Below are 16,026 nucleotides of genomic sequence, written 5' to 3'. Positions count from 1 at the left end.
AAATATATTTAATAGCCTAATTTACATAAGACTATTTAGAGTTGGATATTTTTAAGATGCCATAAATCTAGTATTCTGTGAATGACAAAGCCATGACTCTGTCCATACCCCATAAGTGCTACACATACCAAGAAAGCTTCCCATTTGTTGAAAGGGCATTTCTTGGTCAGTGTATTCCTGATTTCTTCAAAACAAGAAACATTCTCTAAGGAGCTTATGATCTTAAAAAATGAAAAGAATACACTGTTAATCCAGTAATTGACTGCAATGCACTTCTTTTGATGATGGAAAATATTAATACAATGCACAAAATAAGTTTAAAATGTAAATGAATAAATAAACATGATGTCCACTGAAGTCCACTTTTTGGCACTTTTGGAAAAGAGAATTTGAATCAAATGTTAAAGCAGATAATAGGAAAATATATTTAATAGCCTAATTTACATAAGACTATTCAGAGTTGGATATTTTTAAGATGCCATAAATCTAGTATTCTGTGAATGACAAAGCCATGACTCTGTCCATACCCCATAAGTGCTACACATACCAAGAAAGCTTCCCATTTGTTGAAAGGGCATTTCTTGGTCAGTGTATTCCTGATTTCTTCAAAACAAGAAACATTCTCTAAGGAGCTTATGATCTTAAAAAATGAAAAGAATACACAAGAAAAATCATGCTTTGGCCAGTGCGACACATACCAACAAAGCTTCCCATTTGTTGAAAGGGCATTTCTTGGTCAGTGTATTCCTGATTTCTTCAAAACAAGAAACATTCTGTAAGGAACTTATGATCTTAAAAAATGAAAAGAATACACTGATAATCCAGTAATTGACTGCAATGCACTTCTTTTGATGATGGAAAATATTAATACAATGCACAAAATAGGTTAAAAATGCAAATGAATAAATAAACATGATGTCCACTGAAGTCCACTTTTTGGCACTTTTGGAAAAGAGAATTTGAATCACATGCTAAAGCAGATAATAGGAAAATATATTTAATAGCCTAATTTACATAAGACTATTCAGAGCTGGATATTTTTAAGATGCCATAAATCTAGTATTCTGTGAATGACAAAGCCATGACTCTGTCCATATCCCATAAGTGCTACACATACCAACAAAGCTTCCCATTTGTTGAAAGGGCATTTCTTGGTCAGTGTATTCCTGATTTCTTCAAAACAAGAAACATTCTCTAAGGAGCTTATGATCTTAAAAAATGAAAAGAATAAACAAGAAAAATCATGCTTTGGCCAGTGCGACACATACCAACAAAGCTTCCCGTTTTTTGAAAGGGCATTTCTTGGTCAGTGTATTCCTAATTCCTTCAAAACAAGAATAATTCTCTAAGGAGTTTATGATCTTAAAAATTGAATACAAACTATGCGTTGGCCGGGAATCGAACCCGGGTCAACTGCTTGGAAGGCAGCTATGCTCACCACTATACCACCAACGCTTCCTGGTTTTCAAAAGGGCATTTGTTAGTCAAATCTGTAAGCCACAACACCTGATTGTATGATTTCAATGCTCTACACTGTTAATCCATTAATTGACTGCAATGCACTTCTTTTGATGATGGAAAATATTAATACAATGCACAAATTAGGTTAAAAATGCAAATGAATAAATAAACATGATGTCCACTGAAGTCCACTTTTTGGCACTTTTGGAAAAGAGAATTTGAATCAAATGTTAAAGCAGATAATAGGAAAATATATTTAATAGCCTAATTTACATAAGACTATTTAGAGTTGGATATTTTTAAGATGCCATAAATCTAGTATTCTGTGAATGACAAAGCCATGACTCTGTCCATACCCCATAAGTGCTACACATACCAAGAAAGCTTCCCATTTGTTGAAAGGGCATTTCTTGGTCAGTGTATTCCTGATTTCTTCAAAACAAGAAACATTCTCTAAGGAGCTTATGATCTTAAAAAATGAAAAGAATACACTGTTAATCCAGTAATTGACTGCAATGCACTTCTTTTGATGATGGAAAATATTAATACAATGCACAAAATAGGTTTAAAATGTAAATGAATAAATAAACATGATGTCCACTGAAGTCCACTTTTTGGCACTTTTGGAAAAGAGAATTTGAATCAAATGTTAAAGCAGATAATAGGAAAATATATTTAATAGCCTAATTTACATAAGACTATTCAGAGTTGGATATTTTTAAGATGCCATAAATCTAGTATTCTGTGAATGACAAAGCCATGACTCTGTCCATACCCCATAAGTGCTACACATACCAAGAAAGCTTCCCATTTGTTGAAAGGGCATTTCTTGGTCAGTGTATTCCTGATTTCTTCAAAACAAGAAACATTCTGTAAGGAGCTTATGATCTTAAAAAATGAAAAGAATACACTGATAATCCAGTAATTGACTGCAATGCACTTCTTTTGATGATGGAAAATATTAATACAATGCACAAAATAGGTTTAAAATGTAAATGAATAAATAAACATGATGTCCACTGAAGTCCACTTTTTGGCACTTTTGGAAAAGAGAATTTGAATCACATGCTAAAGCAGATAATAGGAAAATATATTTAATAGCCTAATTTACATAAGACTATTCAGAGCTGGATATTTTTAAGATGCCATAAATCTAGTATTCTGTGAATGACAAAGCCATGACTCTGTCCATATCCCATAAGTGCTACACATACCAACAAAGCTTCCCATTTGTTGAAAGGGCATTTCTTGGTCAGTGTATTCCTGATTTCTTCAAAACAAGAAACATTCTCTAAGGAGCTTATGATCTTAAAAAATGAAAAGAATACACTGTTAATCCAGTAATTGACTGCAATGCACTTCTTTTGATGATGGAAAATATTAATACAATGCACAAAATAGGTTTAAAATGTAAATGAATAAATAAACATGATGTCCACTGAAGTCCACTTTTTGGCACTTTTGGAAAAGAGAATTTGAATCAAATGTTAAAGCAGATAATAGGAAAATATATTTAATAGCCTAATTTACATAAGACTATTCAGAGTTGGATATTTTTAAGATGCCATAAATCTAGTATTCTGTGAATGACAAAGCCATGACTCTGTCCATACCCCATAAGTGCTACACATACCAAGAAAGCTTCCCATTTGTTGAAAGGGCATTTCTTGGTCAGTGTATTCCTGATTTCTTCAAAACAAGAAACATTCTCTAAGGAGCTTATGATCTTAAAAAATGAAAAGAATACACTGTTAATCCAGTAATTGACTGCAATGCACTTCTTTTGATGATGGAAAATATTAATACAATGCACAAAATAGGTTTAAAATGTAAATGAATAAATAAACATGATGTCCACTGAAGTCCACTTTTTGGCACTTTTGGAAAAGAGAATTTGAATCACATGCTAAAGCAGATAATAGGAAAATATATTTAATAGCCTAATTTACATAAGACTATTCAGAGCTGGATATTTTTAAGATGCCATAAATCTAGTATTCTGTGAATGACAAAGCCATGACTCTGTCCATATCCCATAAGTGCTACACATACCAACAAAGCTTCCCATTTGTTGAAAGGGCATTTCTTGGTCAGTGTATTCCTGATTTCTTCAAAACAAGAAACATTCTCTAAGGAGCTTATGATCTTAAAAAATGAAAAGAATGCACAAGAAAAATCATGCGTTGGCCAGTGCTACACATACCAACAAAGCTTCCCTTTTTTTGAAAGGGCATTTCTTGATCAGTGTATTCCTAATTCCTTCAAAACAAGAATAATTCTCTAAGGAGTTTATGATCTTAAAAATTGAATACAAACTATGCGTTGGCCGGGAATCGAACCCGGGTCAACTGCTTGGAAGGCAGCTATGCTCACCACTATACCACCAACGCTTCCTGGTTTTCAAAAGGGCATTTGTTAGTCAAATCTGTAAGCCACAACACCTGATTGTATGATTTCAATGCTCTACACTGTTAATCCATTAATTGACTGCAATGCACTTCTTTTGATGATGGAAAATATTAATACAATGCACAAATTAGGTTAAAAATGCAAATGAATAAATAAACATGATGTCCACTGAAGTCCACTTTTTGGCACTTTTGGAAAAGAGAATTTGAATCAAATGTTAAAGCAGATAATAGGAAAATATATTTAATAGCCTAATTTACATAAGACTATTTAGAGTTGGATATTTTTAAGATGCCATAAATCTAGTATTCTGTGAATGACAAAGCCATGACTCTGTCCATACCCCATAAGTGCTACACATACCAAGAAAGCTTCCCATTTGTTGAAAGGGCATTTCTTGGTCAGTGTATTCCTGATTTCTTCAAAACAAGAAACATTCTCTAAGGAGCTTATGATCTTAAAAAATGAAAAGAATACACTGTTAATCCAGTAATTGACTGCAATGCACTTCTTTTGATGATGGAAAATATTAATACAATGCACAAAATAGGTTTAAAATGTAAATGAATAAATAAACATGATGTCCACTGAAGTCCACTTTTTGGCACTTTTGGAAAAGAGAATTTGAATCAAATGTTAAAGCAGATAATAGGAAAATATATTTAATAGCCTAATTTACATAAGACTATTCAGAGTTGGATATTTTTAAGATGCCATAAATCTAGTATTCTGTGAATGACAAAGCCATGACTCTGTCCATACCCCATAAGTGCTACACATACCAAGAAAGCTTCCCATTTGTTGAAAGGGCATTTCTTGGTCAGTGTATTCCTGATTTCTTCAAAACAAGAAACATTCTGTAAGGAGCTTATGATCTTAAAAAATGAAAAGAATACACTGATAATCCAGTAATTGACTGCAATGCACTTCTTTTGATGATGGAAAATATTAATACAATGCACAAAATAGGTTTAAAATGTAAATGAATAAATAAACATGATGTCCACTGAAGTCCACTTTTTGGCACTTTTGGAAAAGAGAATTTGAATCACATGCTAAAGCAGATAATAGGAAAATATATTTAATAGCCTAATTTACATAAGACTATTCAGAGCTGGATATTTTTAAGATGCCATAAATCTAGTATTCTGTGAATGACAAAGCCATGACTCTGTCCATATCCCATAAGTGCTACACATACCAACAAAGCTTCCCATTTGTTGAAAGGGCATTTCTTGGTCAGTGTATTCCTGATTTCTTCAAAACAAGAAACATTCTCTAAGGAGCTTATGATCTTAAAAAATGAAAAGAATACACTGTTAATCCAGTAATTGACTGCAATGCACTTCTTTTGATGATGGAAAATATTAATACAATGCACAAAATAGGTTTAAAATGTAAATGAATAAATAAACATGATGTCCACTGAAGTCCACTTTTTGGCACTTTTGGAAAAGAGAATTTGAATCAAATGTTAAAGCAGATAATAGGAAAATATATTTAATAGCCTAATTTACATAAGACTATTCAGAGTTGGATATTTTTAAGATGCCATAAATCTAGTATTCTGTGAATGACAAAGCCATGACTCTGTCCATACCCCATAAGTGCTACACATACCAAGAAAGCTTCCCATTTGTTGAAAGGGCATTTCTTGGTCAGTGTATTCCTGATTTCTTCAAAACAAGAAACATTCTCTAAGGAGCTTATGATCTTAAAAAATGAAAAGAATACACTGTTAATCCAGTAATTGACTGCAATGCACTTCTTTTGATGATGGAAAATATTAATACAATGCACAAAATAGGTTTAAAATGTAAATGAATAAATAAACATGATGTCCACTGAAGTCCACTTTTTGGCACTTTTGGAAAAGAGAATTTGAATCACATGCTAAAGCAGATAATAGGAAAATATATTTAATAGCCTAATTTACATAAGACTATTCAGAGCTGGATATTTTTAAGATGCCATAAATCTAGTATTCTGTGAATGACAAAGCCATGACTCTGTCCATATCCCATAAGTGCTACACATACCAACAAAGCTTCCCATTTGTTGAAAGGGCATTTCTTGGTCAGTGTATTCCTGATTTCTTCAAAACAAGAAACATTCTCTAAGGAGCTTATGATCTTAAAAAATGAAAAGAATAAACAAGAAAAATCATGCTTTGGCCAGTGCGACACATACCAACAAAGCTTCCCGTTTTTTGAAAGGGCATTTCTTGGTCAGTGTATTCCTAATTCCTTCAAAACAAGAATAATTCTCTAAGGAGTTTATGATCTTAAAAATTGAATACAAACTATGCGTTGGCCGGGAATCGATCCCGGGTCAACTGCTTGGAAGGCAGCTATGCTCACCACTATACCACCAACGCTTCCTGGTTTTCAAAAGGGCATTTGTTAGTCAAATCTGTAAGCCACAACACCTGATTGTATGATTTCAATGCTCTACACTGTTAATCCATTAATTGACTGCAATGCACTTCTTTTGATGATGGAAAATATTAATACAATGCACAAATTAGGTTAAAAATGCAAATGAATAAATAAACATGATGTCCACTGAAGTCCACTTTTTGGCACTTTTGGAAAAGAGAATTTGAATCAAATGTTAAAGCAGATAATAGGAAAATATATTTAATAGCCTAATTTACATAAGACTATTTAGAGTTGGATATTTTTAAGATGCCATAAATCTAGTATTCTGTGAATGACAAAGCCATGACTCTGTCCATACCCCATAAGTGCTACACATACCAAGAAAGCTTCCCATTTGTTGAAAGGGCATTTCTTGGTCAGTGTATTCCTGATTTCTTCAAAACAAGAAACATTCTCTAAGGAGCTTATGATCTTAAAAAATGAAAAGAATACACTGTTAATCCAGTAATTGACTGCAATGCACTTCTTTTGATGATGGAAAATATTAATACAATGCACAAAATAGGTTTAAAATGTAAATGAATAAATAAACATGATGTCCACTGAAGTCCACTTTTTGGCACTTTTGGAAAAGAGAATTTGAATCAAATGTTAAAGCAGATAATAGGAAAATATATTTAATAGCCTAATTTACATAAGACTATTCAGAGTTGGATATTTTTAAGATGCCATAAATCTAGTATTCTGTGAATGACAAAGCCATGACTCTGTCCATACCCCATAAGTGCTACACATACCAAGAAAGCTTCCCATTTGTTGAAAGGGCATTTCTTGGTCAGTGTATTCCTGATTTCTTCAAAACAAGAAACATTCTGTAAGGAGCTTATGATCTTAAAAAATGAAAAGAATACACTGATAATCCAGTAATTGACTGCAATGCACTTCTTTTGATGATGGAAAATATTAATACAATGCACAAAATAGGTTTAAAATGTAAATGAATAAATAAACATGATGTCCACTGAAGTCCACTTTTTGGCACTTTTGGAAAAGAGAATTTGAATCACATGCTAAAGCAGATAATAGGAAAATATATTTAATAGCCTAATTTACATAAGACTATTCAGAGCTGGATATTTTTAAGATGCCATAAATCTAGTATTCTGTGAATGACAAAGCCATGACTCTGTCCATATCCCATAAGTGCTACACATACCAACAAAGCTTCCCATTTGTTGAAAGGGCATTTCTTGGTCAGTGTATTCCTGATTTCTTCAAAACAAGAAACATTCTCTAAGGAGCTTATGATCTTAAAAAATGAAAAGAATACACTGTTAATCCAGTAATTGACTGCAATGCACTTCTTTTGATGATGGAAAATATTAATACAATGCACAAAATAGGTTTAAAATGTAAATGAATAAATAAACATGATGTCCACTGAAGTCCACTTTTTGGCACTTTTGGAAAAGAGAATTTGAATCAAATGTTAAAGCAGATAATAGGAAAATATATTTAATAGCCTAATTTACATAAGACTATTCAGAGTTGGATATTTTTAAGATGCCATAAATCTAGTATTCTGTGAATGACAAAGCCATGACTCTGTCCATACCCCATAAGTGCTACACATACCAAGAAAGCTTCCCATTTGTTGAAAGGGCATTTCTTGGTCAGTGTATTCCTGATTTCTTCAAAACAAGAAACATTCTCTAAGGAGCTTATGATCTTAAAAAATGAAAAGAATACACTGTTAATCCAGTAATTGACTGCAATGCACTTCTTTTGATGATGGAAAATATTAATACAATGCACAAAATAGGTTTAAAATGTAAATGAATAAATAAACATGATGTCCACTGAAGTCCACTTTTTGGCACTTTTGGAAAAGAGAATTTGAATCACATGCTAAAGCAGATAATAGGAAAATATATTTAATAGCCTAATTTACATAAGACTATTCAGAGCTGGATATTTTTAAGATGCCATAAATCTAGTATTCTGTGAATGACAAAGCCATGACTCTGTCCATATCCCATAAGTGCTACACATACCAACAAAGCTTCCCATTTGTTGAAAGGGCATTTCTTGGTCAGTGTATTCCTGATTTCTTCAAAACAAGAAACATTCTCTAAGGAGCTTATGATCTTAAAAAATGAAAAGAATAAACAAGAAAAATCATGCTTTGGCCAGTGCGACACATACCAACAAAGCTTCCCGTTTTTTGAAAGGGCATTTCTTGGTCAGTGTATTCCTAATTCCTTCAAAACAAGAATAATTCTCTAAGGAGTTTATGATCTTAAAAATTGAATACAAACTATGCGTTGGCCGGGAATCGATCCCGGGTCAACTGCTTGGAAGGCAGCTATGCTCACCACTATACCACCAACGCTTCCTGGTTTTCAAAAGGGCATTTGTTAGTCAAATCTGTAAGCCACAACACCTGATTGTATGATTTCAATGCTCTACACTGTTAATCCATTAATTGACTGCAATGCACTTCTTTTGATGATGGAAAATATTAATACAATGCACAAATTAGGTTAAAAATGCAAATGAATAAATAAACATGATGTCCACTGAAGTCCACTTTTTGGCACTTTTGGAAAAGAGAATTTGAATCAAATGTTAAAGCAGATAATAGGAAAATATATTTAATAGCCTAATTTACATAAGACTATTTAGAGTTGGATATTTTTAAGATGCCATAAATCTAGTATTCTGTGAATGACAAAGCCATGACTCTGTCCATACCCCATAAGTGCTACACATACCAAGAAAGCTTCCCATTTGTTGAAAGGGCATTTCTTGGTCAGTGTATTCCTGATTTCTTCAAAACAAGAAACATTCTGTAAGGAGCTTATGATCTTAAAAAATGAAAAGAATACACTGATAATCCAGTAATTGACTGCAATGCACTTCTTTTGATGATGGAAAATATTAATACAATGCACAAAATAGGTTTAAAATGTAAATGAATAAATAAACATGATGTCCACTGAAGTCCACTTTTTGGCACTTTTGGAAAAGAGAATTTGAATCACATGCTAAAGCAGATAATAGGAAAATATATTTAATAGCCTAATTTACATAAGACTATTCAGAGCTGGATATTTTTAAGATGCCATAAATCTAGTATTCTGTGAATGACAAAGCCATGACTCTGTCCATACCCCATAAGTGCTACACATACCAACAAAGCTTCCCATTTGTTGAAAGGGCATTTCTTGGTCAGTGTATTCCTGATTTCTTCAAAACAAGAAACATTCTCTAAGGAGCTTATGATCTTAAAAAATGAAAAGAATAAACAAGAAAAATCATGCTTTGGCCAGTGCGACACATACCAACAAAGCTTCCCGTTTTTTGAAAGGGCATTTCTTGGTCAGTGTATTCCTAATTCCTTCAAAACAAGAATAATTCTCTAAGGAGTTTATGATCTTAAAAATTGAATACAAACTATGTGTTGGCCGGGAATCGAACCCGGGTCAACTGCTTGGAAGGCAGCTATGCTCACCACTATACCACCAACGCTTCCTGGTTTTCAAAAGGGCATTTGTTAGTCAAATCTGTAAGCCACAACACCTGATTGTATGATTTCAATGCTCTACACTGTTAATCCATTAATTGACTGCAATGCACTTCTTTTGATGATGGAAAATATTAATACAATGCACAAATTAGGTTAAAAATGCAAATGAATAAATAAACATGATGTCCACTGAAGTCCACTTTTTGGCACTTTTGGAAAAGAGAATTTGAATCAAATGTTAAAGCAGATAATAGGAAAATATATTTAATAGCCTAATTTACATAAGACTATTTAGAGTTGGATATTTTTAAGATGCCATAAATCTAGTATTCTGTGAATGACAAAGCCATGACTCTGTCCATACCCCATAAGTGCTACACATAGCAAGAAAGCTTCCCATTTGTTGAAAGGGCATTTCTTGGTCAGTGTATTCCTGATTTCTTCAAAACAAGAAACATTCTCTAAGGAGCTTATGATCTTAAAAAATGAAAAGAATACACTGTTAATCCAGTAATTGACTGCAATGCACTTCTTTTGATGATGGAAAATATTAATACAATGCACAAAATAGTTTTAAAATGTAAATGAATAAATAAACATGATGTCCACTGAAGTCCACTTTTTGGCACTTTTGGAAAAGAGAATTTGAATCAAATGTTAAAGCAGATAATAGGAAAATATATTTAATAGCCTAATTTACATAAGACTATTCAGAGTTGGATATTTTTAAGATGCCATAAATCTAGTATTCTGTGAATGACAAAGCCATGACTCTGTCCATACCCCATAAGTGCTACACATACCAAGAAAGCTTCCCATTTGTTGAAAGGGCATTTCTTGGTCAGTGTATTCCTGATTTCTTCAAAATAAGAAACATTCTGTAAGGAGCTTATGATCTTAAAAAATGAAAAGAATACACTGATAATCCAGTAATTGACTGCAATGCACTTCTTTTGATGATGGAAAATATTAATACAATGCACAAAATAGGTTTAAAATGTAAATGAATAAATAAACATGATGTCCACTGAAGTCCACTTTTTGGCACTTTTGGAAAAGAGAATTTGAATCACATGCTAAAGCAGATAATAGGAAAATATATTTAATAGCCTAATTTACATAAGACTATTCAGAGCTGGATATTTTTAAGATGCCATAAATCTAGTATTCTGTGAATGACAAAGCCATGACTCTGTCCATATCCCATAAGTGCTACACATACCAACAAAGCTTCCCATTTGTTGAAAGGGCATTTCTTGGTCAGTGTATTCCTGATTTCTTCAAAACAAGAATCATTCTCTAAGGAGCTTATGATCTTAAAAAATGAAAAGAATGCACAAGAAAAATCATGCGTTGGCCAGTGCTACACATACCAACAAATCTTCCCTTTTTTTGAAAGGGCATTTCTTGATCAATGTATTCCTAATTCCTTCAAAACAAGAATAATTCTCTAAGGAGTTTATGATCTTAAAAATTGAATACAAACTATGCGTTGGCCGGGAATCGAACCCGGGTCAACTGCTTGGAAGGCAGATATGCTCACCACTATACCACCAACGCTTCCTGGTTTTCAAAAGGGCATTTGTTAGTCAAATCTGTAAGCCACAACACCTGATTGTATGATTTCAATGCTCTACACTGTTAATCCATTAATTGACTGCAATGCACTTCTTTTGATGATGGAAAATATTAATACAATGCACAAATTAGGTTAAAAATGCAAATGAATAAATAAACATGATGTCCACTGAAGTCCACTTTTTGGCACTTTTGGAAAAGAGAATTTGAATCAAATGTTAAAGCAGATAATAGGAAAATATATTTAATAGCCTAATTTACATAAGACTATTTAGAGTTGGATATTTTTAAGATGCCATAAATCTAGTATTCTGTGAATGACAAAGCCATGACTCTGTCCATACCCCATAAGTGCTACACATAGCAAGAAAGCTTCCCATTTGTTGAAAGGGCATTTCTTGGTCAGTGTATTCCTGATTTCTTCAAAACAAGAAACATTCTCTAAGGAGCTTATGATCTTAAAAAATGAAAAGAATACACTGTTAATCCAGTAATTGACTGCAATGCACTTCTTTTGATGATGGAAAATATTAATACAATGCACAAAATAGTTTTAAAATGTAAATGAATAAATAAACATGATGTCCACTGAAGTCCACTTTTTGGCACTTTTGGAAAAGAGAATTTGAATCAAATGTTAAAGCAGATAATAGGAAAATATATTTAATAGCCTAATTTACATAAGACTATTCAGAGTTGGATATTTTTAAGATGCCATAAATCTAGTATTCTGTGAATGACAAAGCCATGACTCTGTCCATACCCCATAAGTGCTACACATACCAAGAAAGCTTCCCATTTGTTGAAAGGGCATTTCTTGGTCAGTGTATTCCTGATTTCTTCAAAATAAGAAACATTCTGTAAGGAGCTTATGATCTTAAAAAATGAAAAGAATACACTGATAATCCAGTAATTGACTGCAATGCACTTCTTTTGATGATGGAAAATATTAATACAATGCACAAAATAGGTTTAAAATGTAAATGAATAAATAAACATGATGTCCACTGAAGTCCACTTTTTGGCACTTTTGGAAAAGAGAATTTGAATCACATGCTAAAGCAGATAATAGGAAAATATATTTAATAGCCTAATTTACATAAGACTATTCAGAGCTGGATATTTTTAAGATGCCATAAATCTAGTATTCTGTGAATGACAAAGCCATGACTCTGTCCATATCCCATAAGTGCTACACATACCAACAAAGCTTCCCATTTGTTGAAAGGGCATTTCTTGGTCAGTGTATTCCTGATTTCTTCAAAACAAGAATCATTCTCTAAGGAGCTTATGATCTTAAAAAATGAAAAGAATGCACAAGAAAAATCATGCGTTGGCCAGTGCTACACATACCAACAAATCTTCCCTTTTTTTGAAAGGGCATTTCTTGATCAATGTATTCCTAATTCCTTCAAAACAAGAATAATTCTCTAAGGAGTTTATGATCTTAAAAATTGAATACAAACTATGCGTTGGCCGGGAATCGAACCCGGGTCAACTGCTTGGAAGGCAGCTATGCTCACCACTATACCACCAACGCTTCCTGGTTTTCAAAAGGGCATTTGTTAGTCAAATCTGTAAGCCACAACACCTGATTGTATGATTTCAATGCTCTACACTGTTAATCCATTAATTGACTGCAATGCACTTCTTTTGATGATGGAAAATATTAATACAATGCACAAATTAGGTTAAAAATGCAAATGAATAAATAAACATGATGTCCACTGAAGTCCACTTTTTGGCACTTTTGGAAAAGAGAATTTGAATCAAATGTTAAAGCAGATAATAGGAAAATATATTTAATAGCCTAATTTACATAAGACTATTTAGAGTTGGATATTTTTAAGATGCCATAAATCTAGTATTCTGTGAATGACAAAGCCATGACTCTGTCCATACCCCATAAGTGCTACACATACCAAGAAAGCTTCCCATTTGTTGAAAGGGCATTTCTTGGTCAGTGTATTCCTGATTTCTTCAAAACAAGAAACATTCTGTAAGGAGCTTATGATCTTAAAAAATGAAAAGAATACACTGATAATCCAGTAATTGACTGCAATGCACTTCTTTTGATGATGGAAAATATTAATACAATGCACAAAATAGGTTTAAAATGTAAATGAATAAATAAACATGATGTCCACTGAAGTCCACTTTTTGGCACTTTTGGAAAAGAGAATTTGAATCACATGCTAAAGCAGATAATAGGAAAATATATTTAATAGCCTAATTTACATAAGACTATTCAGAGCTGGATATTTTTAAGATGCCATAAATCTAGTATTCTGTGAATGACAAAGCCATGACTCTGTCCATACCCCATAAGTGCTACACATACCAACAAAGCTTCCCATTTGTTGAAAGGGCATTTCTTGGTCAGTGTATTCCTGATTTCTTCAAAACAAGAAACATTCTCTAAGGAGCTTATGATCTTAAAAAATGAAAAGAATAAACAAGAAAAATCATGCTTTGGCCAGTGCGACACATACCAACAAAGCTTCCCGTTTTTTGAAAGGGCATTTCTTGGTCAGTGTATTCCTAATTCCTTCAAAACAAGAATAATTCTCTAAGGAGTTTATGATCTTAAAAATTGAATACAAACTATGTGTTGGCCGGGAATCGAACCCGGGTCAACTGCTTGGAAGGCAGCTATGCTCACCACTATACCACCAACGCTTCCTGGTTTTCAAAAGGGCATTTGTTAGTCAAATCTGTAAGCCACAACACCTGATTGTATGATTTCAATGCTCTACACTGTTAATCCATTAATTGACTGCAATGCACTTCTTTTGATGATGGAAAATATTAATACAATGCACAAATTAGGTTAAAAATGCAAATGAATAAATAAACATGATGTCCACTGAAGTCCACTTTTTGGCACTTTTGGAAAAGAGAATTTGAATCAAATGTTAAAGCAGATAATAGGAAAATATATTTAATAGCCTAATTTACATAAGACTATTTAGAGTTGGATATTTTTAAGATGCCATAAATCTAGTATTCTGTGAATGACAAAGCCATGACTCTGTCCATACCCCATAAGTGCTACACATAGCAAGAAAGCTTCCCATTTGTTGAAAGGGCATTTCTTGGTCAGTGTATTCCTGATTTCTTCAAAACAAGAAACATTCTCTAAGGAGCTTATGATCTTAAAAAATGAAAAGAATACACTGTTAATCCAGTAATTGACTGCAATGCACTTCTTTTGATGATGGAAAATATTAATACAATGCACAAAATAGTTTTAAAATGTAAATGAATAAATAAACATGATGTCCACTGAAGTCCACTTTTTGGCACTTTTGGAAAAGAGAATTTGAATCAAATGTTAAAGCAGATAATAGGAAAATATATTTAATAGCCTAATTTACATAAGACTATTCAGAGTTGGATATTTTTAAGATGCCATAAATCTAGTATTCTGTGAATGACAAAGCCATGACTCTGTCCATACCCCATAAGTGCTACACATACCAAGAAAGCTTCCCATTTGTTGAAAGGGCATTTCTTGGTCAGTGTATTCCTGATTTCTTCAAAATAAGAAACATTCTGTAAGGAGCTTATGATCTTAAAAAATGAAAAGAATACACTGATAATCCAGTAATTGACTGCAATGCACTTCTTTTGATGATGGAAAATATTAATACAATGCACAAAATAGGTTTAAAATGTAAATGAATAAATAAACATGATGTCCACTGAAGTCCACTTTTTGGCACTTTTGGAAAAGAGAATTTGAATCACATGCTAAAGCAGATAATAGGAAAATATATTTAATAGCCTAATTTACATAAGACTATTCAGAGCTGGATATTTTTAAGATGCCATAAATCTAGTATTCTGTGAATGACAAAGCCATGACTCTGTCCATATCCCATAAGTGCTACACATACCAACAAAGCTTCCCATTTGTTGAAAGGGCATTTCTTGGTCAGTGTATTCCTGATTTCTTCAAAACAAGAATCATTCTCTAAGGAGCTTATGATCTTAAAAAATGAAAAGAATGCACAAGAAAAATCATGCGTTGGCCAGTGCTACACATACCAACAAATCTTCCCTTTTTTTGAAAGGGCATTTCTTGATCAATGTATTCCTAATTCCTTCAAAACAAGAATAATTCTCTAAGGAGTTTATGATCTTAAAAATTGAATACAAACTATGCGTTGGCCGGGAATCGAACCCGGGTCAACTGCTTGGAAGGCAGCTATGCTCACCACTATACCACCAACGCTTCCTGGTTTTCAAAAGGGCATTTGTTAGTCAAATCTGTAAGCCACAACACCTGATTGTATGATTTCAATGCTCTACACTGTTAATCCATTAATTGACTGCAATGCACTTCTTTTGATGATGGAAAATATTAATACAATGCACAAATTAGGTTAAAAATGCAAATGAATAAATAAACATGATGTCCACTGAAGTCCACTTTTTGGCACTTTTGGAAAAGAGAATTTGAATCAAATGTTAAAGCAGATAATAGGAAAATATATTTAATAGCCTAATTTACATAAGACTATTTAGAGTTGGATATTTTTAAGATGCCATAAATCTAGTATTCTGTGAATGACAAAGCCATGACTCTGTCCATACCCCATAAGTGCTACACATACCAAGAAAGCTTCCCATTTGATGAAAGGGCATTTCTTGGTCAGTGTATTC

The 16,026-nt window shown here is 32.9% G+C and overlaps 9 non-coding genes across 9 annotated transcripts; all 9 read right to left on the bottom strand.

Moving 5' to 3' along the window:
- Window positions 1-1,383: 1,383 nt before the first annotated feature.
- TRNAG-UCC (transfer RNA glycine (anticodon UCC)) lies at window positions 1,384-1,455 on the bottom strand. Its single transcript has one exon. It is a non-coding gene; the product is annotated as a tRNA-Gly (tRNA).
- A 2,324-nt stretch (window positions 1,456-3,779) lies between these two features.
- On the bottom strand, window positions 3,780-3,851 carry TRNAG-UCC (transfer RNA glycine (anticodon UCC)). The gene has a single exon. It is a non-coding gene; the product is annotated as a tRNA-Gly (tRNA).
- Window positions 3,852-6,175: 2,324 nt separating this feature from the next.
- Window positions 6,176-6,247, bottom strand: TRNAG-UCC (transfer RNA glycine (anticodon UCC)). The gene has a single exon. It is a non-coding gene; the product is annotated as a tRNA-Gly (tRNA).
- Window positions 6,248-8,571: 2,324 nt separating this feature from the next.
- Window positions 8,572-8,643, bottom strand: TRNAG-UCC (transfer RNA glycine (anticodon UCC)). The gene has a single exon. It is a non-coding gene; the product is annotated as a tRNA-Gly (tRNA).
- Window positions 8,644-9,710: 1,067 nt separating this feature from the next.
- TRNAG-UCC (transfer RNA glycine (anticodon UCC)) lies at window positions 9,711-9,782 on the bottom strand. The gene has a single exon. It is a non-coding gene; the product is annotated as a tRNA-Gly (tRNA).
- A 1,486-nt stretch (window positions 9,783-11,268) lies between these two features.
- TRNAG-UCC (transfer RNA glycine (anticodon UCC)) lies at window positions 11,269-11,340 on the bottom strand. The gene has a single exon. It is a non-coding gene; the product is annotated as a tRNA-Gly (tRNA).
- Window positions 11,341-12,826: 1,486 nt separating this feature from the next.
- On the bottom strand, window positions 12,827-12,898 carry TRNAG-UCC (transfer RNA glycine (anticodon UCC)). The gene has a single exon. It is a non-coding gene; the product is annotated as a tRNA-Gly (tRNA).
- A 1,067-nt stretch (window positions 12,899-13,965) lies between these two features.
- TRNAG-UCC (transfer RNA glycine (anticodon UCC)) lies at window positions 13,966-14,037 on the bottom strand. The gene has a single exon. It is a non-coding gene; the product is annotated as a tRNA-Gly (tRNA).
- A 1,486-nt stretch (window positions 14,038-15,523) lies between these two features.
- Window positions 15,524-15,595, bottom strand: TRNAG-UCC (transfer RNA glycine (anticodon UCC)). The gene has a single exon. It is a non-coding gene; the product is annotated as a tRNA-Gly (tRNA).
- Between the last annotated feature and the right edge of the window lie 431 nt (window positions 15,596-16,026).

Source organism: Taudactylus pleione, unplaced genomic scaffold (genome assembly GCF_031769625.1).
Source record: "Taudactylus pleione unplaced genomic scaffold, aTauple2 ptg000467l, whole genome shotgun sequence".
Classification (NCBI taxonomy): domain Eukaryota; kingdom Metazoa; phylum Chordata; class Amphibia; order Anura; family Myobatrachidae; genus Taudactylus; species Taudactylus pleione.
This window is presented reverse-complemented; position numbering and strand designations above follow the sequence as displayed.